This window comes from Mycteria americana, chromosome 7 (assembly GCF_035582795.1).
Source record: "Mycteria americana isolate JAX WOST 10 ecotype Jacksonville Zoo and Gardens chromosome 7, USCA_MyAme_1.0, whole genome shotgun sequence".
NCBI classification, from domain to species: domain Eukaryota; kingdom Metazoa; phylum Chordata; class Aves; order Ciconiiformes; family Ciconiidae; genus Mycteria; species Mycteria americana.
This window is the reverse complement of record NC_134371.1, coordinates 49,230,669-49,253,171: the sequence shown is the minus strand read 5'-3', so window position 1 is coordinate 49,253,171 and position 22,503 is coordinate 49,230,669. Positions and strand designations below refer to the sequence as shown.

The 22,503-nt window shown below is 43.5% G+C and overlaps 1 long non-coding RNA gene across 5 annotated transcripts in view; it reads right to left on the bottom strand.

The window, feature by feature from the left end:
• The window catches only part of LOC142412679 (uncharacterized), a 45,166-nt gene that overhangs the window by 4,799 nt on the left and 17,864 nt on the right, over nucleotides 1-22,503 (bottom strand). The window contains exon 3 of one of the 5 annotated variants that reach the window (XR_012776580.1): nucleotides 11,084-11,211. The exons of the other annotated variants lie outside the window; for them this stretch is intronic. This is a non-coding gene — a long non-coding RNA (uncharacterized LOC142412679). The remainder of the gene's footprint in view (nucleotides 1-11,083; nucleotides 11,212-22,503) is intronic. 5 annotated transcript variants of the gene reach the window in all.

The following is a 22,503-nucleotide window of genomic DNA, read 5'->3' as shown; positions in this document are numbered from 1 at the left end:
GTGACCGTGACCATGTGTATTTCCTGCTCGTGGCATAGTGTTAATTAATAGTTATTTCTAAAGTTCCTTTAAATTCTCGGACAGTGGGATCTATTACTTTCCTCTCACACTTCTCTTACCTTTTTCTTCTTCTGTTTAGTATAAGGAGAGTCATCAGTAGGTGAACTGATTATAGGAAACTAATTTACATCGGCAGTTCAGTAGTAGGACATACTTCTTAAATCATCTAAGATAAATACTTTTAATTAAGCAAATGTCCCACTCAATTTGCTGTGGACAATCCCATCATAATGGATATTACTTCTGCATGCTAAATCTTAATCTTCACCAATACTGAACGCACGACACAAAACCATTATAAAAAAAATATAGGCTTACTGTAATATTGCCCTTTTAAAGCTGCCAGCTTTTATATTCTTTAATATGATGACAACAGACCCCTGGCAAACGAATTTTACTACAAATCAGAATTTTTATCAGATATGTATATGAGATCAAATCCATGCTAGCATATTATTTGCAGTTTTTATTAAAAAGTTAAATTGGGATTATTATAAACTCTCTTCAGATTCCTTAATAAAAAAAATTAAAGTTAAAATCTAATGAGATTTCCTGGAAGCATTTTAAAAGGTTGCAACAGCAGTAAAGTCAGCAGGCACCACACAGCACAAGGAAGTATTTACTGATCAGAAGATGAATGCTTCCTCCCCCAGAGTTTAACGGGTTTACATTATATGCATTTTTAAGAGAGAGAGAGAGAGAAAGAGAGGGAGAAAGCAAGAAAAACTCCAAGCCAATGCTTTCTTCATCAAAAACATATTTCTTCCTGATCAAAGCCTTCAAATTCTGGTGCAAACTGACTCTTTGCTCTTGTGACCAAAATCTCCTCTCTCTCCCCCCGCTCCCTCCATCTGTTCAGGCTTGGATTTGGAAGTCCCTACCGCAGAGGAAGAAAGCCTGATCCCTATTGCCTCGCTTGTGGTGTTGAAACCCATTAATATTCCTCTGGCAGGTACCCTGACCCTGGTGCCCTTGAACATGCTTGAAAACATAGGGTATTCCTGAGCCTTTGTCCCTGGGAGGATTAACAGGGTTGCCCTGGAGCCAGCCTGAAGGTGTTTTAATAGGTAATACGGGTGGGCTGCACAGCTGACTTCAAGCTTTGCCTCAGGCTGCCCCTGCTCAGCAACATAGATGCAGCCATTGAAATTAGGGGGTAAAGCGTGGCTCCGTGTACGAGTTAGAGTCTGAATCCTCAGAATTTTGGGGAGGATATCTCCAAATATCTCCTTCCCCCAGCGGGGCAGGCGTCCCGATGGAGGGAACCGGGGCTGGAGACCTGTTCTGCTTCTGCCACTGACTTCTTCTCGGACCTTCAGTCAGTCACTTAAGCTGTCTCTCCCTCTCTCTCCATTTTTCTTTCCTCTCTGGTCTTTCTCATGGCTCTTAAGCTTATAAATTGTCTGAAGAAGAGACCGTGGCTCTCTGTGTGGTTTTGCTGTGCTTAGCACAAGTAGGTCCCGGTCTCAGCTAGGTCCTGTGGCTATATCATGGTAAAAGTAAATAAACAGATAATAGTAGTAACAATGGTTATTTTTTTGTATGAACAATGGGATCCTAATGGAGGAGAAGCCTCTCCTCTGAGGTGTTTTTTATCTGCAAGTGAAGGTCTCTCTTTCCTTGCTCAGCTGGAGAAGATACTGCCTTTGTAAATCAGACAAAACTTATCATGTAAAATGGAACACATCTTTGATTATACTGAATACTATCCTGTCTGTAATTTACCCTTGCTGCTGCAAAGGGCGCAACATGATTAAGCTAAGAAATGATAGACTGAACATTATGTGTCAGGATGGAAAAGATATTTCCTATCTAAATAGAAACAATCATCAAAAAACCAGTGAAGATATACAAGAAAATGTTTCAACATACAATAAACAAGCCACCCTGCTGTTGCCTTATATTGTATTGTTGCTCTCCTTGCTCAGATTGCTGCAAATACTTCTCCTGTAGCCTACAATATTCTTTATTTTTAAAAAACTACAAACTGTCATGATTTTTTAACGATGTGAGTATCTTTCCTCCATAAGTGCATATGTTCTGTTGCCTGCTCGGTCTGCCAACTCTTCTGTGTTTCCCTGGGTGAGTCCAGATTCTCCCAGTGACATTTCTCAAATTGTAGATCTGTGCAGTGTATTTTCCTGGAGCTGTTAAAAACATTGCTACTTTACTTAATAACAATGTTTAGCAGTACCAGCTATCACTTGTTATTGGGTATACACCAGGTGCTCTGCACAGGGGGAGAGGGGTCATTATCCCCATTTTACAGACCGGGAAACCAAGGCATTGCATTTGGCAGTGATTTCCCCAAATCATGCCGCAGAACGTGCAAACAGGAGAAGGACCAACATCCCTTCAGCTCACATTTTATTCTTTAGCATTTGTTACTGCTTTTTTTTCCCTTTGATAGTACCACCTGCAGCACTGTGCCCTCCCAACAGCACGACAGAGAATGATCACAGCAGAGCCAAGTGCTTTTGCGATAACAAATTCAGATGCTGCAGCAAACAATGCAAGTAATTTTCCTAATTTTGGAGTGCGACTTTGCCATGTATGATGTTTAGTAACTTCTATCGTGTCTCTGATGATTTCTGGGTCTGATGCCAATAACATGACACGTTCCTATCCAAATTAGCATACGATGAAATTTTGTGCTAATACTCAGATGATAAGGTCTGTTTGCTGTTTCCATATAGATGTATCTTTGACAGGAAGAGCAATTCTATAATAAGCCCAGGATGAAAAGCCCATCAATTGAATTGGTACCACATTACCATGGCAACAATATAATGCTAATGAAATTGTGACTGTTGAACCTTGTTTATGGAACTCTACAAAATGGGCTTCATAAAAGGAGAAATCTTCTTGATTAGTAAATGTTTCAAAGCATGATAAAAACCTTATGACCACATGTGCTGTGACTTATTAATAATGTTATCATCCTCATTTAAGATCATACATTGCAGTTTGTAAGAGCAATAGCAGTCTCAAAGAAATAAAATCATATAGGAAAATCCGTGCTTCTCCAGGTTTCAACGTGCACCACAAAAAGACTCGCTCACCTCCATGCCCCAATTCACCAGGTCAATTGGCATAGGTGCATATCTAGTCATGCAGTTGTTACTGCTTGTTTAATCTCTCTCGGAATCTATAAAATATACTGCTACTGTAGCTGCAGTAAACACCTTTTCTGTAAGACAAATGTGGCTTAGTTTATATCAAAGTATTCCACAAAAACATACCCTTTTAGATGAAACCCTATGCAGAGAAGGTGTGGTAGCAGGAATGCGCTCTTGGCTTCCCCCCTCCTTTCTTCCTCCCCCTTTGGCAGTGTACTGCCATACAGGCTCCGGGTGCAGAGGCAGGGAGTCACCCTCCCAGAGGGATGGCTCTCATTCCTCAGCACAGCAGTCCTTGCTGAAGGCAAGGTTTCATATTATGTCCTGCTTTTAAACAAAAAAATGCTGAGCATTCAGGTTTCCCGGCCAGTCATGTCTCTGGACAGCCAACAGGCTTCTGCAGAGTTGCCTCACCTCTAAGCATTTGGGACTCCAGCCTCGAGTTTTGTACAGCAGGATCTCATTTTGAGCTAGTAGATAATTTTCCTCGTTGTTTTCACCTTGGAAATAAAAAGTGTAGTTCATCCTATGAAGTCCATCTCCTAATTTGCCAGGCAAATCAGAACAGAAGAGCAGGTGAACTGGCAAGCATTGAGCTCGGTGAGGCAAGGGGGCTGGGAATGTGTGCCTACAAGTTTTTTTCTTTAGCAGGCTAATAATACTGTAAAATATTCACCAGAGTAGTATTATCTAGATATTTAGCACAGACAATAGGAGAGAACACTGCTCGTTTTAGTGAAGTCCTGATCTACATGGCACAGAAGTCAGCATGAATCTTCACCACATTAGATTTAATGGGCTTTAAATCAGGGTTTTAAAGGGCTGTTTTTGAAAGCTCCACGTTTCATCCTATTTGGAAAAGGAAGCACTGTCTAACATTTCGTTATGCCCATGGTTTGTGGGAAAGCAATGCACTGAATTTCTGAGTTGATAGAAATATAATGTAATGTAATTTCACTTAATATATATTTTGCATTGGCTGACAGTTTTATTAAGCAGAACCAATAATCATCATTATTCAGTGTAATAACCATCTCATTAGAAATGGTCTAATTTTCCCTAATTTTAATTTACCTCTCGGACTAAGCTGTTCTAAAATTACTGAAGTGCCTACAGTTCGGTTTTGTAAGAATTAAAAGGAAACATAAGTCTTCAGAAAGCTACTACTGACTGATTGCTGCTACAATAGTGAAATACCAGAGCTTTGTGAGAGAAAGAAGTACACAAAATTCAGGTTAGGAAATTACTACATCACTTCTATTTTCCTACTGTCTTTGAAGTAACACTTTCTGCACCCATTTTGCACAAATAATCATAAATTGTATGGTTGCCTGCAAGCCTTGCATGTACTCCCCTTTATTAAAGGACCTGGCTCAGGATCACACCAAAGAGTGCTGGTGAGGAGGAGCTGACAAGCAGAAATATTTCTTAGAGAGACGGAGAAGGAGGTGAAGACACTGATCAAGTTTCATTATCCTCCAATGAAAATAGGATGTAAACTGTGACATCCAGGCAGATTACATATGTCAGGCAAGCAGATGTGAGCAGAAAAATGTAGATGCTAAATCTCACCTAATAGGCTTACTCTCTGGATTATTCTCAATGACCAAGGCTATGTTAACTGTAGTTAACATACAGGGTATAAGAAATATGTATTCATAAGTGAATGTGGGGACATTCCCAGCTGTGGTGAAGTTAATGCTCTTTGATATACCTTGGAACATCCTAAAAGCACTTTGGGTGTCATACACTTGTACAGACATCATAAACAGCACTATGGTATATAGCTTTAGTTCCAAAATTTCAAAGGGCACTCTGTTTTCTCTAAAAATGTGCTTGAAAAATTTTATATTCAAACAGCACTTGAGCATGCAAACTGCTATAGTTGCTTAGTTACCTGATTTGTTTGTGCCAGTTCTGAAAACACATTTGATCAAAAGAATATTGTTGCAATCTCAGAAAGAAGGAACCTCATATGAACAAGGAAGCTCTTTGCAGGTTATGTTATAAAATAGACAAATCGTCTAAAGGTTTTGTTTATCATAGAATGTTACTCTACGTAGTTCTGAGTCATAAAAAATAACTACTTTTTTGTTTTTTGGGTTTTTTTAATATTCCCCCAGAATAATACAGAAAAGCCAGTTTCTCCTGTGGAAGCACTCTGCTTATGAAATGTCTTCTCTTTGAAATTCTGAGCCTTTTCCAGCTGTAGTATTATTTGCTCAGCTATCAGAACATACAGTACAGCAGTGAAAAGCATTACACTATTATCCCAAGATAATTTGATAGTCTGTAAATGTATTTTCCTGCCTGTGGTTCCAGGCATTATGCTCTCACTTGAAGTAATGATTTGCAGTTATCTTCTACAATTCAAGTTAGCCCATATTGGTTTTACTTTGAACATTTACCTGCATGGTACAAACACGGCTTATTTGTAGATTGTACGAGCTAGACTAGATGGGTGACTTTTACAAGACAGACTAGATCAGCAGTGCGATGGGATGCCTACCGTAGGCAGACGGCTTCTGGAGGAAGTGGTGCGGTGACTCACTGGTGGCTGTCTCCTGCCTGCGTCAATGTTATCACACCCGTACATCAGCATGAGTCTGCTGGAAATGCTGAATTTTAAGTCTGACATAAAACCACAGCTCTGATCTGATGTGGTCGGTAAATATAGCGTGGCGCTTTCCAGAAGTACTTACCCTGCTTTTCTCTTTGGACTCTGCATGGGACATGAAAACTCACCTTAAATTCCTCTTGCATTTCTGGAGTTTACCATACCATTCCCCCAAACACTGCACACCAAGTTGTCCAGTGCTAACTGAGTAGTTGTTTCACCTCCGATGGACCCACATTTCAGGGTGATACCATTCCTTTGTAGAATTTGCAGTTAGTGAGTGTGGACACAAGGCCTTGGTTTTGGATGGGCTCAGAGGTCACCTCCCTTACCCTCGCTTGGGAGCCTGTGTTGGGAACAGGTTTACATGAGGTGACAACAATTTACTCCTGCCTCTTAACTGGTCAGCAATGGATGCAGCACCCTTGGTGCTGGCAAGAAGAAAGTCTCATTAGAGAGCACTCTGCTTTCTCCGTCCCTGGTGATACTGCTCTGGGAGCCCGGGGTGAATTCAGAGGAGCCATGCACTGGTGACATCCCTTGAGCTGCCTGCTCTCTCTGGGTGTGAACATGCTCAGGAACACAACAGACATAAAATGTGATTTACACTCTCTCATTCCACTGTCATAAATTCCTGAGTGCCGCCTTGGTTCATATTTGATATAGAAAACAAAAAATGAATGTCAAGGGAGTGATCTGCAAGAGGACGCAGTCCTGGCTTGGCGTGGTCAGCAGCCAGGGCAGGCGCTCCCACCTCTGCCATCCTGCTGCCCTCATCCTCAGCTGGAGCAGCCCCCAGCATGTGGGCAAGAGGCCTGGAGATGCCCGAGTGATGCAGGCGTGACAGCTACAGTTCAAATAAAGCAATGGGGGACAGCATCTAAATAGTCAGGAATTATTGTGTTGCTGGTTTCTCCTCCCTCGTCTGTTCATGGTATCTTGGATTCTGCTGTGACACTTCAGCCAGTTACTTTATAACAAACAAAAAAAAATGTGGATGTTCGAAAAACTACTTCTGGTATGCTGAAAATCTTTGAAGTCCTTTATTTTGAGAGAAAAATTAATACTAAACTTGTCTTTCCGGGACACAGTGAAGTTTAAGAACAGTGGCACTTTAAAAAAAAAAGAGTGCAAGAATCCCAGTTTACCATCCTGATGTCAGTTTATGATAACATTTATGGCATTAATATAATGGATTATGACCTTTCTTGGCTTGTCTGACTGACAGTTGTTCTTATATAACATGGTACTTATGACCTTGGTCCTTCCATAATAATAATAGCTTCAATTTTCTGAGCTGTGTCATCAAAGCATGTACTCATAAGTGTTGATCTCATCTCAGGGAGAGCAGTACCAGGAGCTCCTTTTAAACTTTATGTCACCTAAAATCTAGAGTGAAATTGAATCCCAATTGCAGAAAAATACCCTGTGTCTAACTTTATCCCACAGGCTGCATAATGGCAGCCCTTATGATTTTAAATGATTTACTGAGGCCTGTCAAAATGATGTGCCTTTCTGCGTGGAAGTTATTGAAGTTCAGAAATGTCATTATTCTGTACAAACCTGAGAGATCTCGAGGAAATACACAATAGCTGGTGTGTTACAATTACTTACCTTGACCTTCCTATTTTTTTTTGCTCTTTAATCTCAGGGTAGACAGAATAAAATATGTTTTCTTCAATATTTAGGGTAAAAATTTGCTGTGCAATTTGTACCTGCTTTCCTTGTGCCCATTTTCACTAAAAAAGGTGTCGAGATATTCTTTTTAGATTAGCAGTTTCACACGTGTCATACATAAAAGATGAAAGAGGAAGATGAAAATTTTGGGTCTTTCCAAAAATTGACCATTTAGCAAATACTAACGATGTTTGGATGGATAAGGGGATGCCCAGAAGACCTAGATTATATACTGAGGTCTGCCACAGTCCTGCTCCACAGCCCTGTTGCTTCCCTGTTTGCAATGAGCCTCCCGGTCTGCTCGGTGGCCACTGAGATGTTCCCTACCGTCCTCTGAGCAAGCAAGGTGGGCTGGGGCCATTGCTGTGACATGTGAAAGACGTTCACACCGCAGGGCCGGGTCTGGTACAACAAGCCAGTCCGCACAGCAACAGCCCGATTAGTCAACTTTATTCAAACCAACCTGGGAATTGCGTCAAACACCTTGCACCAGCAAAGCAGGAGCATCTTCCCGCGGATGGAGACAACAGCTGCCTCTCCCTGAACGTGGCAGGTCATGGGTACAGCCACAGCACCTGCACAGCAGCATGCCGGTCTTTACGCAGTACAAGGTTTCCTCGTGTATGCAAGGGAGAACCAGCTTGGCAACAGACACATCCTTCGAATAATAAATATTTAAAAAGAAACAGTATGTCTTTAAGCCAGCTGAACAATTCCATATGCCTTAGAGCCACACAGAGATAGGACATCCCCATGCAAAATAGGGCCATACTCCCACAGACAGGCCACTCTCCCCAGGCAAGCGTCGAGGCTCTCCAGCCCTCGCTGTTTCCCTGGGGCTACGCACCAGTGTCTTTCTAGCATGAACATCCCATCTACACGAATTTCAAGTTCAAGCAAGAACAAGCCTATAGCACAGCAAGGCAGCGCTGGCACATGCTGTTGACTGCATTTATATTGATGCCCCTCTCTTCTTCCCAGCACTTTCTCAAGAACATGACATGCTAACTTTTTTTGTTTCTGTTGTTTGTTTTTTTTTTTTTTTAAATGAACCACAAAGTGGCAGGGTAGCGGCATACAACGTATGGGGTACTGCTGTTCTGTCGGCTGACACAGCAGCACAGAGAGGTGCTGCGGTGCTCAGTTGTCACCTTCTGAAGCTGCCTTCAACGCGGTGAATCAAAATGGTTCCTCAGCGACAGACCCTGGGCTGGCTTTTCAGGCTGGGTGCTGATGAGCAGCCATTTCCATCTCTGGGCCTGGTAATTAGTTTTATTCAGCTGAGAGACAAGTAGTTGGACATTTGTCACTGTTTCTGTGAAAAATGTGGGCATGTTTTCTTGGGCTATCAAATGGGACATATGGGAGCTGGATTCCATCTTTCATTAGATCTTGGAAATTGTGTCCTCCTGAGGCAATTAATTAGCATGATGTTCTTGGCTGCTAATGTTTGCTTTCAGATTTCAGTGGCAACACACTTGGCAACACAAATTTTGCGAGGATGGTCTAATGGTTTACGGTGTTAGCCAAGGCCTCCACACAGCTTTCTTCAACCCTCAGCTTTTACAGAGTTCCCTTATGTGTGCAGACAGGTCCCGTGGCTTCTGTCCATGTCTTAGCTCTCTCTTTGAAAAATAAATATAATAGTACTTTCCTGCTTCACAGGACAGATGCATTACAGATTGCTCCACAACAGAGGCCAGGCAACACCATTGCAGTCCTCTGCCTCCCTGTCTCCACGATGGAGGACCTATTCTGCAACGCTTTTCTTTGATTCTTCCACAGTTTAAGGGAAAATCATTCACATTAGAAATTTGTCAATTGAACACATTTCTAATTGTTTACTTTCAGTTTGTCCACTGTAGATATCCGCAGGCTGTACACGCCTTTATCTGTAGAAAGGACATCTGTGGAAAAAGCCATATTTCCCTCTTTAAGTGAGCCATTTGATGTAGGCTCATACATAAGGTATACGCCCCTCAGCTGGCGTCTTCCGTGTGTGATCATTTCCAAACTATATCCTTCCTAAACCAGTGTGATGTACAGCAAACCCACACACTTTTAACCTCTGAATACAATCCAGAGATGTAATCTAGACTGTTTGCTTTGCTTTTATTACCTCAATTATATTTATAATGTTATATAATTATAAAAATTCATGGCTGAAAAATGGTGTTAGTTACAACTACAAAAAATGTCATGCCTCTCTCAAAGGGAGACGCAAGCAAAACATAAAACATCTAGCCAGTACCGTTATACAGTGAATAACACATCCACCATGGGGAAGAACACACGCTTTTCTTTGGTATCCACTAAACACTAACATAGGGGTGAATTTTCAAGGGGAGAGGAGAGGAGGAACCTATTTCAATGCACCAAAATGCTAGTGCCATTTTATAGATGCATTGGTTAGTACTATTGCAAATAAGTAGTTGTGCATTAGGAGCTCACTTAAGTGGTCATTACCGTATGTGATTTGAACTCACAAAAGGCATATTACAAAGCTGTTTGAAACAGATGTGCTCTTACCCTCCATTTAAAACAAAATTAGTCCACGGTGTTAATTTAGGTAACCTTTGCCGTCACTAATACACAATCACACACTTTTTAAACATGTATGAAAGGAATTAGGCAGAAGAAGAAAATGAAAATACCACTAAACCGTAGCTGCAATGTTTGATGCTCCTTCCAGATAGCTTGTTCTCATTTAAATGGAATGAGAAAATGCAAAACATTAAATGTAGGATTGTCTGTTTGCACTTGATGTCGCTGGGACTTAACCACTCTGGGACTGAACTTTGGTTTCATACCTGCCAGACAAACCTCCATTAATTAAAAATGACAAAAATACAAGCAGGAGAACAAATAATTGAAGGTGAATTTATCCTATATGACCGATGTATTCATGCCATGCTTTTTTATACTTTGTGCTACTACCCTTGTTAGCCCATGATATCTTAATGCAGTGCTTCTTCCGACTCCCTTATTCCTCCCATCAGTTCAGGCACAGTGATCCATTTCCACATACCCAGCATTCAACCTCCAGCTCTCTGACTTTCAAACCGTGTCTTTTACAGACCACCAGGAAGGATTTTGCAGAACACTAGCTGAAAGACACTTATTGTGCAACTAATAAGGAAGGTTTAAGTACCATTAAAACTCTGACTTGTACTTTAAAATGCCATGAAATTCTGAATTAATGCTCTGCCTTGCATCCCCGGTTGCACAATTGCACCTAAGTACTGCCAACGGTGTAGTAAGATCACAGGCTGCCTGCAGCGGCTGAAACGCGCAGGCACTTTGGACCGCTACAGCTTTTTGCTCAGGCTTCTGACGGCTTTCTTGGGAGCCTGGTCACCATTAAGGCTAGAGAGGAAGGCACTGAGTAAGAAGTTTAAGCTCTGAATTACTCTGATGGTTTTACTTCAGCCTCTCGTGCTGTCTTTGAAGTCAGAGCAGCTCCATGCTCAACTAGTTTAGGCCTCAGAACTACACGCAAGTAGTAGTCAGATGATTAAATTAAATTGTTGTCAGATGATGAAGGAAAAATAAAATGATAAAATGTTCACTTTTTAAACCATCTGTTTTTAAAATTGAGGATAAAACATACCTAGTATTTCAGACTGTTCTTTGGAATCACCGATATGAAACGACTTGGTGAGTAGGTATCATGTTTATATGATGGGACCAAGGATTTTCAGTTGATGCATGGCTGGTGTGATGGAATCTTAAGATGTGCTGTAAGGATGGGAGCATACATTTGAAAATTAAGATCCAAAGAAGCTGCATAAGAAAAACCCTTATGATTAAAAATTGAAGAGCATTGATCTACGTTATTGACTGACAATTGTAAACCTTTCATTTTACAGGAGAGCCGCTTCCTAATTTGTACACAAAAATCTTCAAAACCATTGGCTCTTTTCTTTACAGGTTTTAAAAGTGTAATTAACTACATATGGCATAAATATTGTTTAGATGTTGACTACGGGGCTAGACTGAGCAATACCAGCATAAGAAAAAAAGGCCAGATATTACAGTGGAATTGCTTACAGAGACAACAGCCAGCCTGGAGGGAGTTGCTCTCATGACCAACGTCCATGCATGATGTAAACCTCTTTTTTGGTGATGGTGGTTTAGTAAGTTCCATTGCAGGTGGGTATTACATTTTTAATTGATTCCTAGCAGCACAATCTGTACCCTTCACTGATACGTGTCCATTTCACAAGGTTATTGGCTTTCAACATATCTTGTTAGATGTTACGACGAGACAGATTTTTTTGCACAGATTGATGTCTATTGATATTACATTAGTTCATCAAGGTTACAAATCACTCTGCATTGCACTACATTTCACATTTGCTGTATCATGACAAGAGGTTTATAATATTCACTCTGGGGCACTTAAAGTGCCTGCTACCCATCCCTTGGTTAAATAATTTAAGAAATTGTTGGGAAATCATACCTAATTAGTAGGATCTGCACTCAACAAGTGCCCTTTGATTTAAATTGTATTTGTATTTTGATAGGTATTGATTTTATGAGTAGGAGAGATGAATAATACATTTTGCATTTCTCCACTGTTCACAGCAATAATCTGACAGAAATAATGGAGGAACACTCCTGCGATGGAAGCTGCCTCTTTGGGGACCTGCACGCCTTTCCCTAGAAAACCCACGGGGCAGTTAAAGGCACTCCTAAACTGCATGGAGTAGCCTGATCCCTTTTTCTTCCATTGATTTGCTGCATCATCCTGGACAAATCACTCAGCCTCTCAAAGTCTCTCCTTTTGCAGCTGTAAAATGGAAACCGAACGGTTCCTCATCAGTCTGCAAATGGCCGTGAGACATAGGGAGGAAAGGAATAGCTACATCCGAGTGGGTATTATTCAAGTCCCGCCTGGCATTACCACATGGAGCATGGGGCAAAGAAGGGAGCCAGCAAGTGAATCTTTCTGTGGGCACAGCAGAGTCTTGCTACACATACTAGGACACGTGGTGAAACCGTATACCTCTGAGAGCAGCAAGGCGGAACGGGCATCGCGCAGCACGCTCGAACCCGGCCGGGCTGCCTTCCGTCCCTGCTGCCGGCATCAATGTTCTGGTTAGTTTGGCTACTTACTTCCCTGGGTGAATTGATAAAACAAGATTCATTTGTTTTTCTTGATTGGATGCTAATCCCTTAGAGTGAGAAGAGTGAACGAGGTATAGGTTGTACCATGCACGTAATCCAGGTAACGCGCGCAGGCTGGTATCTTCCCGAGGAAATAGCCACTCGGCATGCAGGTACGCAAGCCTGCTCGCATGAGTGGCCAGGGGTGAGGAACAGAAGCAGGCAAAAACATCTCTGAGATTGAAAACAAATCAGAATATATATAGGTATTTACAAGCACTGGTTTCCAGCACCCCAGCAGCTATAACAAATGCAGACTCCATAAGATAACCATAATTATAGAAATGCTTTATTTTTTTTTTTCACCCAGTATGCCAGCTCTGATTAGAAAGGAAAACCGTAGGCTCAACTGTGCGACACAATAAACCATGGCATCAAAGCAAGCATCAAAGTGGCCCCTTGGCTGCTGGCAAACAGTACAGTTATAAGAAAAGAGACAATGAAAATACAGTAAGTAGAAATAGCAGGTTTTTCCCCATAATATAAACACCATAGACATTCTTTTAATACAAAGAGAAGCAGGATCAACAGTGACAGCTTTAAATTTGCCAAGTATCACGGGAGGACTGTAAAATACAACTTCCCCAGACCAAGCTGAAGGAGCAGAATGAGCCAAGGTGTTCTCCTCAGAACAAAAACATCCCTTTTCATAGGTCTCAGACAGTTAGCAGGCATACTTTTTTTTATTTTTATCATCATCTCTGTCTCACTCTAGCTTCAGCAAGATGTGCTGAAATTCTATTAGTGCCTGTTTATGCAGGTGCAGTCCACTGCACCAAAATCACTTTATGGTCTTCAAAAAACAGAAATTATATTTAAGACGTTTTATTTGAATATGCACCTTAAAAAAAATTCCCGAGTAGACAACTGGGAGCCGGGACCGTGCAACTCTGAAGCGGAGGGATTGCTGTCACATGGAAGAGCAGACAATTCGTATGCGTTTGAGTCCTCAGCCTCTCACAGGGGAAGATTTAAATAATGCGTGGTGGGTTTCTTTGTGATGCTTTTCCTTTTTTTTTTTTTTTTTTGTTAATATTTTACATTCTTTTAGAAGTATTACCTGTACGTTAAGGCCTATATTCATATAATCATGAGTGACATGCAACTTCTCTGTCTTGCCTTTCTAGTTCCAGGCAGATTTAGAGAAATTGAGGCCTGGCAACACATGGCTGAGGTGCACAGGAGCACGCAGCTGAAAGCATAGGAATGGGGCTGCTTGAACATCTTTTTTTTTTTCCTTTTCTCATTAAAGTTTCATCTGAAGAATTTTTGCGGGAGCCTTAGCCAGTAAAACAGCACTCGTCACTTTTAGGCTCCCAAGCAGCAGTGCAATAGTGGCACAGGGGAGAACACGTATCAGATAGACACAGTCTTTCTTCTTATGCCTGCTGTACCCTCCCGGATGCAATAATTCACCCTCCTCAGTATCTTTTCATAAGAGACAAGCAATATTAACTATCCTGAAGTATTTTTTAAGAGGATGAATACTGGAGAAGTTCTTACTTATTTCACAAGATAGTCTGCTTTCCAAGTAAAATGCAAAGTGATTGTAATAAGCTTCATTTTAAGGCAATGCCAGATACCTCCTGAGTAAACCATCTAGCAAAGTCCGATTGCTGCTGAAGCCAACATGAGAACCATATATGCTTTTATGAATGCTGAAATGGTCCATGAATCTCAAATAGTATTGCACCCTCAGTTTTATGAATCTTTTATGTGTTTTTCTTCAATAAATACATATATTTCGCTTTTTGAATCTCGGGGCCCCTTTTGAGCTGTGCAGCTCTTAGAATCTTGATAGAAAAGTAACAACATGAAACCAAAAATAAATACTCTTAACAAATGGGGAAAGCCTATGTTTCACCAAGGAAAGTGTGGTTTAAAATAAAACACAGGATCCTGCAGCATCTAAATCCTGCATATTTTCTGCAGAGCATGCCACAGCTATTGACATGCTGTTGGTTTTATATGTCCCAGGATGCATGAATTATTACTGTCATTCGACATTTTATATTCCTAGTTCCATAGCCTATAGCAACACTTACCATCAGCTGTGGTAGACTATACCAGACCTCTGGCAATGCCTCTTATTGATCAAGCACTGCTCAATGTTTGCCTGCTCAGTAATGCAAAGACATCCTAACTCTCTAAGACAAAAAACCCACAAGTTACTGCGTTTGGGATTTCTAGTCCTTTTAAGAGACTCAAGACACAGAACACAGATTACAGATACCTTCTCCCCCATCAGGAGGCAAACTGATAGTTGTCTTACGAGCTTCCAGTACTACAAAAGAAAGTGCATTGCACAATAATACTAAAGAGAAAAGCTGGCCGGATGCTAACAAACAGTGCTAATACGCAAACTGGTTATGAAAGGGACCTCAGGAATGAAAGAAATGTTCTACTGAGAGTCAGTGGACTTGCAGTGACAGGTTTATTAACTTCTTAAAAAAGGACCAAAGCGAGTAATCCAGAGATCCCAGTAGCAGAAAAACTATGGTCAAAGGTGTTTGTGCTCATGGATTTGAAGGAAGGTAAACTAGCTCCATGCTTACGCGGGTGAAATTCCCTGAAGACAGCAGGAGCATGAGTTTATGTAAATATAAAAGAGATATTGCAAATCACAGGGCAGCAGAGAATACCACGACCGCCTGTGAAAAGACCCAGCGCGGCAGTGTCTGGTTTCTGGGCTCAGCACGCATGCACGCACACTGCAACACCCGCTCGAGTCAAAGGGAAGGTGCCCTGCCCTTGGCACGGGACGAGGGCTGTCAAGCACCGCAGCGCGTCGCAGCAGCACACCGGCCCCAGCCCCTGCTTCGAGGAGCTGTTTTATCACCTGCTCCCTTCCCCCAGTCCACGCTCTTCCCCTCCCTTTGGGGCTGCCGCCTCTGATTTCTCTCTCCGCCTTCCAGGGAGCAGCCATGGCCCCAGCGGGCTTCAAAGCGGCCACAGCTTTGCTCCCCAGCGCAGCCCCTCAGGCGGAGCGGGTGGGCAGGCAATGGGGAAACAAGACACGCAGCAGGGGAGAACCACGCAGAAGGTGGAGTCTTAGTGCAGAAACTTCGACCCCTTCCAATAAAAACAGCTTCATTTCACGTATATATTTTTTTAAAAAATCTCCAAGTGATAGCTGCAAATAGCGCCATTGTCAACGAGGCGCGTTAGCAGCATTTTGGTCTTTATATGTTACACCTTTATTTTGCAGTTATTTTCTTAAAACGTATTCGCTCCTTTGCACCAGCGCAGCTGAGCTGGATTCACCTGATGTAAAGACAAGGGGGCCAAACCCTCAGCTGGAGTACAAGTGCCACTGCAGAGCTCCTGAGGTGGGGGGCTCAGGGCAGGGACCCCTCGCTGCCCTGCATTTTACACGCTGCCCTGCACCGGTGGGCACAGTCTGGGGGAGGAGGGAGGGCAGCCGGTGCCCTGAGCGGAGGAGTGCAGGGCCACGCTGATGCCCACCACTGTGTGCTGGGACCCCTCCTGAAGGGGCAAAAGCCACCGCTGTACACGGGGGTGATGACAGCAGCACCACACGTGCAGGGTTTGCTTGTGCCTGCACACCAGTGTGGCCATGTCCACCTGCACAGGTCAGCTGTGACAGCTACGGGACGGTGCCCGGGGAGGGCTCCTCAGTGAGTCACCCAGGTGGGAGAGTGCTGGGGCGATGGCCGAGCCCTGCCAGGGATGGGCTCCAGGTCTGCACACCCTCAGTGCGGTCCTCCCGCAGCGGCAAGTGCCCTGTGCAGGGGCAAGCCAGGAGCCAGCTCTGCCTCTGACCCACCGGTCCCAGGTGTTTCCCTCAAAGTCACGACATCAGCCGAGGGAAGGGACCCGCTTAGCTTGGCCAGCCTGAACCACCGGAGAATTTGCGCAAGGCCAGCTCAGCTTCTCCCCTTAGTCTCGTGGCTGCCCTTCCGCAGGGTGTAGCCCCCGGGGGAGCATCCTGCTCTTCTGCCCTGGACACCCAGCCAGGTCGTGCTTCACACTCGGAGCACCAGAGCTCACATATTCTCACGGTTGGTTGCTCAGGGACTGAAATACTCCAGTAACACCCTGTCAGTGTTCGCTTGGCCAAGGATCAGCTTTAATGTGCTTGTGTGGTGAGCACCCTGCCCAGCGTCCGACAGCACCCTGTCCCAGCAGGCTGTGGCTCCCTGTGTGGGGTGAGAGCCTTCCCCGCTCTGGGGACCCGCTGGACCGAACTCTCAAGGCGATGCAGATCTTGGACCTGACCCCCGCAGTCCGTGCCGATTGTGGCTTTGCTCCTCGCTTTCCCTGCAGAGACAGTGGCTGCAGCACCCTCCTGGTGTGCTCTGCTGGTCTTCGGCAAGGGCGTCTTGCCCCAGCTATCGCATTTTGTCCCACAGCTCTGAATGCAAGAGTGAGCCTGAAGCATAGCAAAGGGTTTTTCTCCTTGCATTGCACCTTTCTCCTCGCTCTCTCCCATTGTCTGATCCTCCTGCTTCCCTCGCCTGCCCCGCCGGTGTCACTCCCGCCCGAGGGGCCCCCAGCGTCTTTGTTTCCTGGCTGCATCTCTTGGGAAGCATCATCAGGTCATGAACCATTTCCTCCAAACACTGACTGCATCTGCTGCCTTAGCACAATGATAGAGTTGCTTATACGGTCCCAACTTGCTGCAACGAAAAGCCATGCTCCTTCAATTTATCCAGTGAGTTTTTATTATCACTTGAAATACAGTGGCACAGCTCTGCACCCATAACATCTTCAGAGTCACTTAACAGCACAGCTACAGAGCATGATTCCAGTTGAGCTCAGCTGAACACAGAAGGTGACTTCTGTCGCTGGAGCACTTTATCATCGGGGTAACACGGGCTGGTAAGGCAGGCAGCGTTTGACTAGCGAAGCCTTTTTCTTTGACATCCTAAGGAGGGGGCATGGCTGCACACGAGTTAAACCCTTGCCAGCAAATAAAAATGTTTTGCTTTGCCAAAACATTATAATGGTGATTTTGTTCCTGCCTTTTGAAGGGATGGGATTTAATAGACAGAACCATTCAGCTCCTCAGCCAGCTTGAAGAGAGCTGGTTAATGACAAAGACGACCACTGGCATTCCCACAGTCCCACCAGCCTCCTTGAATGGATAATGCCTCTTTGTTGATTTCTCCCAGGGAGGAACCAGTTTCCTGCTTAGCCCCTGGAAATGGTGGAAGGTGCAAACTCCAGGCTAAAGGCAGCTCTTTTCTGCCTCACGAGGCTCAGCCCACTGGCCTCACATTCCTGTGGTCACATCTGGCAGAGCTGCTATTCTGGAACATGCAAACCAGCCCCCAAATTCAGGCACCTGGTCACGACAAGGACAGGGAGGGAGTTTCTGCTGCAGCTCATCATCACTAGGGTCAACCAGAGCCGCACGCTGAGCAAGACAGCCAGAGAGGCTGCTACAGGCACCAGCAGGACTCGGCATACTCAGAAATGGCACAGATTGCATGGCCAAAAGCAATCCTTGGCTCTTCATGACACAGCGCAATATGTATAGTTTTAGAAACACATATATACACATACGCTTATATACATGCTCAGCTACACATCATACATATGTATGGGTGTATATATAGGCAGATATGATGGTAGTCCTAAATTTTCCGTAAACAAAGAATGCATTGTGTGTGTCTGTGCAAAACGATCACAACTCCTGCAGATAGTTTATCAACCAAAATGGGAATTTTACAGCCCTCCAAATCCTTACTTCTGAATCTTTCAGTGGTTTATGCAATTTGGGAAGAGTCTAATTTTGACTGTTTGACATCAGTGCAGTTACTGAGTGAGAAGGGCTAACTCCCACCATGGTTTCCTCTGAACCCTCATATAAAGAAACAAAATGTATTGCATTTCTGCAAACACTGGATGTAGTGTTTTTAATAAAATAAAATGCCTTTAAATAAAATGCTTTATATAACTTGATTTATTTGTAGTTCTGCTTCTGAAGATTAAAAACATCTACTGTCTTCCCATGATCAATAATCAATTTTTTTAAGGGGCTGTTACTTTCATTATAAACGTATAAAAGCAATCCAAGCTACTAAAACCCTATATACAGACACATCATAAAAGCCAAACTTCTTTATATCCAGCAGGCAAAAAGAGACATGGACAGGTCTGAGATGTTGCAGGCGTAAGTATTTTGGACAGACTAAAAAAACCTCTGGAAATGGGAGACCATGATCAAGCCCCTTAGCAGATCCACCCTGCGGTGGGTCCCAGCTGTGGAGGGGGAAGTTGGAAGGGCGTGAAAGGCAGCATACCCGCTTTGCCCAGGGGCCGCTTGCCTGGCACTATAAAAGGTCACAAAGTCGAGAAAGGGTTCGTAGGTGCGCCGCAGGCATTCACATCTCCTGCTTGCAGTGTGGTGTGCTTCCGCTGACAGCCGAAAACAGAGGAGACGCGTTCCTCCTTTGTCCGCAGCCGGCTGGGCTTTGTTCCTCTCTGTTTCCACCTCTTCCTGCCCAACTCCTCCATCCCTCATCCCAGCTCTCTAAGCTTCCTATTATTCCAGTCTTTAAATCAATTTGTGTTAAACTATTACTGTCGTAGATGCTCTTTCTGTCTTCCTGCTGCTCAGTAGGAAGCAGACTTAGCGGTGCCACCCTAACTAATGAAGGTTTATTTAAGAACGGCTCAAACCCATTAAAAACTAGTGGCTCGATCCCACAGACCTGTACTCAAGCCTACAGCCCCACCCCGGATTGATCACTGTGGTGTCTAACAAAGTGCTGTTGGCAGACCTACCAACACTGTCTCAGACGCATCTTTACATATATTAGCTGCGTTAAATTATTATCACTGCACCAAGCTGTCTTCTGGCCTCATTACACGTTAAAATTGCAGGAGCTGCTTGGGACTCAGCCCTGCACTCCTGACATTTGTGAAACTCTCTCTGTCATCCACACAGTATCACCCCAAGTCAGCCACTGCAGTCAGGCTCACACAGCAGCTCATAAGCATAACTGTATTTTTAACATCCCAGAAACCGTTACTGCGTCATCTCCCTTTATGGCTTTCCCGGAATATTCTTTATATTCTCTGGTTTGTACAAAATGCTGTGTCTAGGATGTTAACTCTCCCTGTGCAGACTCCATGGGTTATTCCTGCCCAGAGAGGAATGCGTGGCCTCCCTCTTAAACATAACATATTGATTTTAAAATTGCTTTGATGACTTGGAAAGCGATGCACAAATTGGGATCAGTGCATTTATCAGAGCTCTGCTCTTTGTGTGAGGGCAGCTGATGTTTCTGATTACTGGAGGACAGTGTACTGGTCTCTCCAAAACACAAGGTAAAGATTTATGGAAGACGCGCGCTTAACTCTTGTCCAGCCCAGGTCCAGAAATCATTCTCAACAGGTTGGAAATGCTGAGTCAAACTCCTTCAAATCTCATCTTAAACATGGCTTTTTATGAAGGCTTATTCTCATTGACAGGTCTGCTTTCATTGTCAGTAGTAGGGCAAAACTCCTCAGATTGCTCTTTCACAAGGACGTAGTTAATTTACTCTGTATTGAAGTTCATTAGGCTTTGGCTTTTTATAAGGTAGCAGCACGCAATTGCATGGGAACATGTGTTTTCATCGTCCCCATCTGTAATTGTAAGAGGGCACAATGAGAGCAGAGATAGTCTATAAACACCTTAAAAAAAATAATCTTTGGGCTTTGACAAGAGTGCATTGATTTGAGTCACCTGGTTATCGCTGAATCTTTGTATGAAAGCACTGAATGTATATTTTATTTTAAACACTTAGCTCCTCTAAATCACAGTAACTGATTTTTTTTCTTTTTCTTTTTGACAGTAACAAGATACATCAGATAGCCCTCCTTTTAGAAAAAACAGGACCTACAGCCCAGTATGTGGCCAGATAGGACATTACTTCATCTTTTGTCATGGTTTTGTAAATGATAAACCTGCTGAGATTTAACCGGGAGCTGGTGCTTACTCATGTTCCTTGTAGACCTCAGGTCGGCAGAACGTGGATGAGCATCAGAGAGAGCCCGTGACCAGCAGCGGCTCTCCAGGCCGACCCACGGGGCGGCTGTCGGGCACCGCAAAGCTGTGCAAGCCCTCGCACTCTGGCCAAGGGAACAGGGAGAAAAGCTATTGGAGACAGCGCTGGGGGGGCAAGGGGAGGTGGGTTTGTTTCAAAAAAACCCCACAAATCTCCAAATCACATTAAGCTCCTGCCTAAGGAGTACGCTGAAAGATTAAGACTGAGAATTAATTATTGAGCTTACGCGTGTTTATCCAGTCTTCCCTTTTGTTTTTGTCTTTCTGCTCCTTTTTCCTCTCTTCCTTTTCATTCCTCTGTCTCTCTGATTCTCTCTCTTTTCCGCTTTTTCCTATTTCTTCCCTTCCTCTGCTATTTCCAGTCATTCCCTTCTGTGCTTTTCCTCTTCTATCTTTTCCCTTTGCTCAGGTGCCCTGTCCCTTTCCTCTGCTCCCTCCAGGAGAGGAGAGGTTGGCACTGCTGTGATTTAGCACTGACTGCACACCTAGCCTAGGATAAGCAACAAAAAAAGAAAAGATATAACAAGTATTTTGTTTGAAAAATGTCACAGGTCCTTTAGGACCCTGATTCAATCCCTCCACACAAAAAAATCAATGGCAATTTTAAATATGCATTGGATCACGGCTCAAAGGTACCACTCCCTGAGTACAATAATGAATCAGCCAGTTCTAGAAGTTGCAGGGTATGGGAAACATTTTGCCAGTTATTCGTGGACAATTCTGCAAAATTAATCACAACCATTATTTAGTAAGCTCTGTCACATGGACTTTGCCTTTATTCAGTCCCCTTCTCTTTACATACCTATTCAAACACCGAAAATATAGACATCTATTTACTTAAGCACATCTTTCTGAACGTCTTTAAATGCAGTAAACTCTCGGTTTTCTGCCTGAAGTTGCACCAAGGACAAGGCAATAAGAGCTAACAAGAGGTCTCACAAAAACATTAGATTTTTGCTAATTGCGCTACTATTGCATTTTTAATACCAGGCAGTATTTTACACCTCAGATTTAACGCACACAGAATAGTTGCAAGTACAATGACGTTTGGATAACAACATTTAGAAGCATGAAATTACAAGTGTACTGATAGGTTTTTATGTGCTTTCTTCTAGCATAGAAGCTGCTGCTCTTTGTCCCCCACATCCTTTGTGTCAGAAGCAGCACAATGCTAATAAATCTCAAATATATTCTGAGATTCATAGCAAGGGCTACAACACCCGGGTGGAATTTATAAACGCGTTTTATAATTGTTTCTGTGCCAGGCTAGAGCACAGAAGCACAAGGAGAGGTCTCTTTGCCCTGTTAGTGTGCATCAGAAATTGAAGGAGCTTCGTTTCTCTGCCTGGGACGTGATCCCCGGTACCAGCAGTTCTGGCTGGACTTGAAGGGAAGCAGGTTCCCCGCTCTCGCCGCAGCGGGCCTGGGCAGCACCACACGCCGCTCGCAGCCAGCAGAGACGGGGCAGCCCTGCAACGCCTTCTTCAAGCTCACTCGGTGAGCCAAAGATCTTTTTAGGACACTTCCTGTAAGTATTTATGAGTATTTATGTAAGGTAGCAGCATGGCTTTAAAATCTGGCAGTGCCTAGACTTCACAGGACTCAAATCTGCTACACAATTAAGATTTGGGGTTAGGTTTCTTTTTAGGCATTTACATAACCTCAGAAAGTGCTTTGCTCAGAGCTGTCAGTCAGAGAGGTTCCAGCATCATTACTAAAACATTAGGGAGTTTCACACCCAATGTACAGCAATCTGTTTGGATCTAAAAACTAGACCGTGCTGTAGTAAACAGGTTTTTTTCCCTGATCTTGTTTCATGTAATTGGGCAGGAATCCTGCCT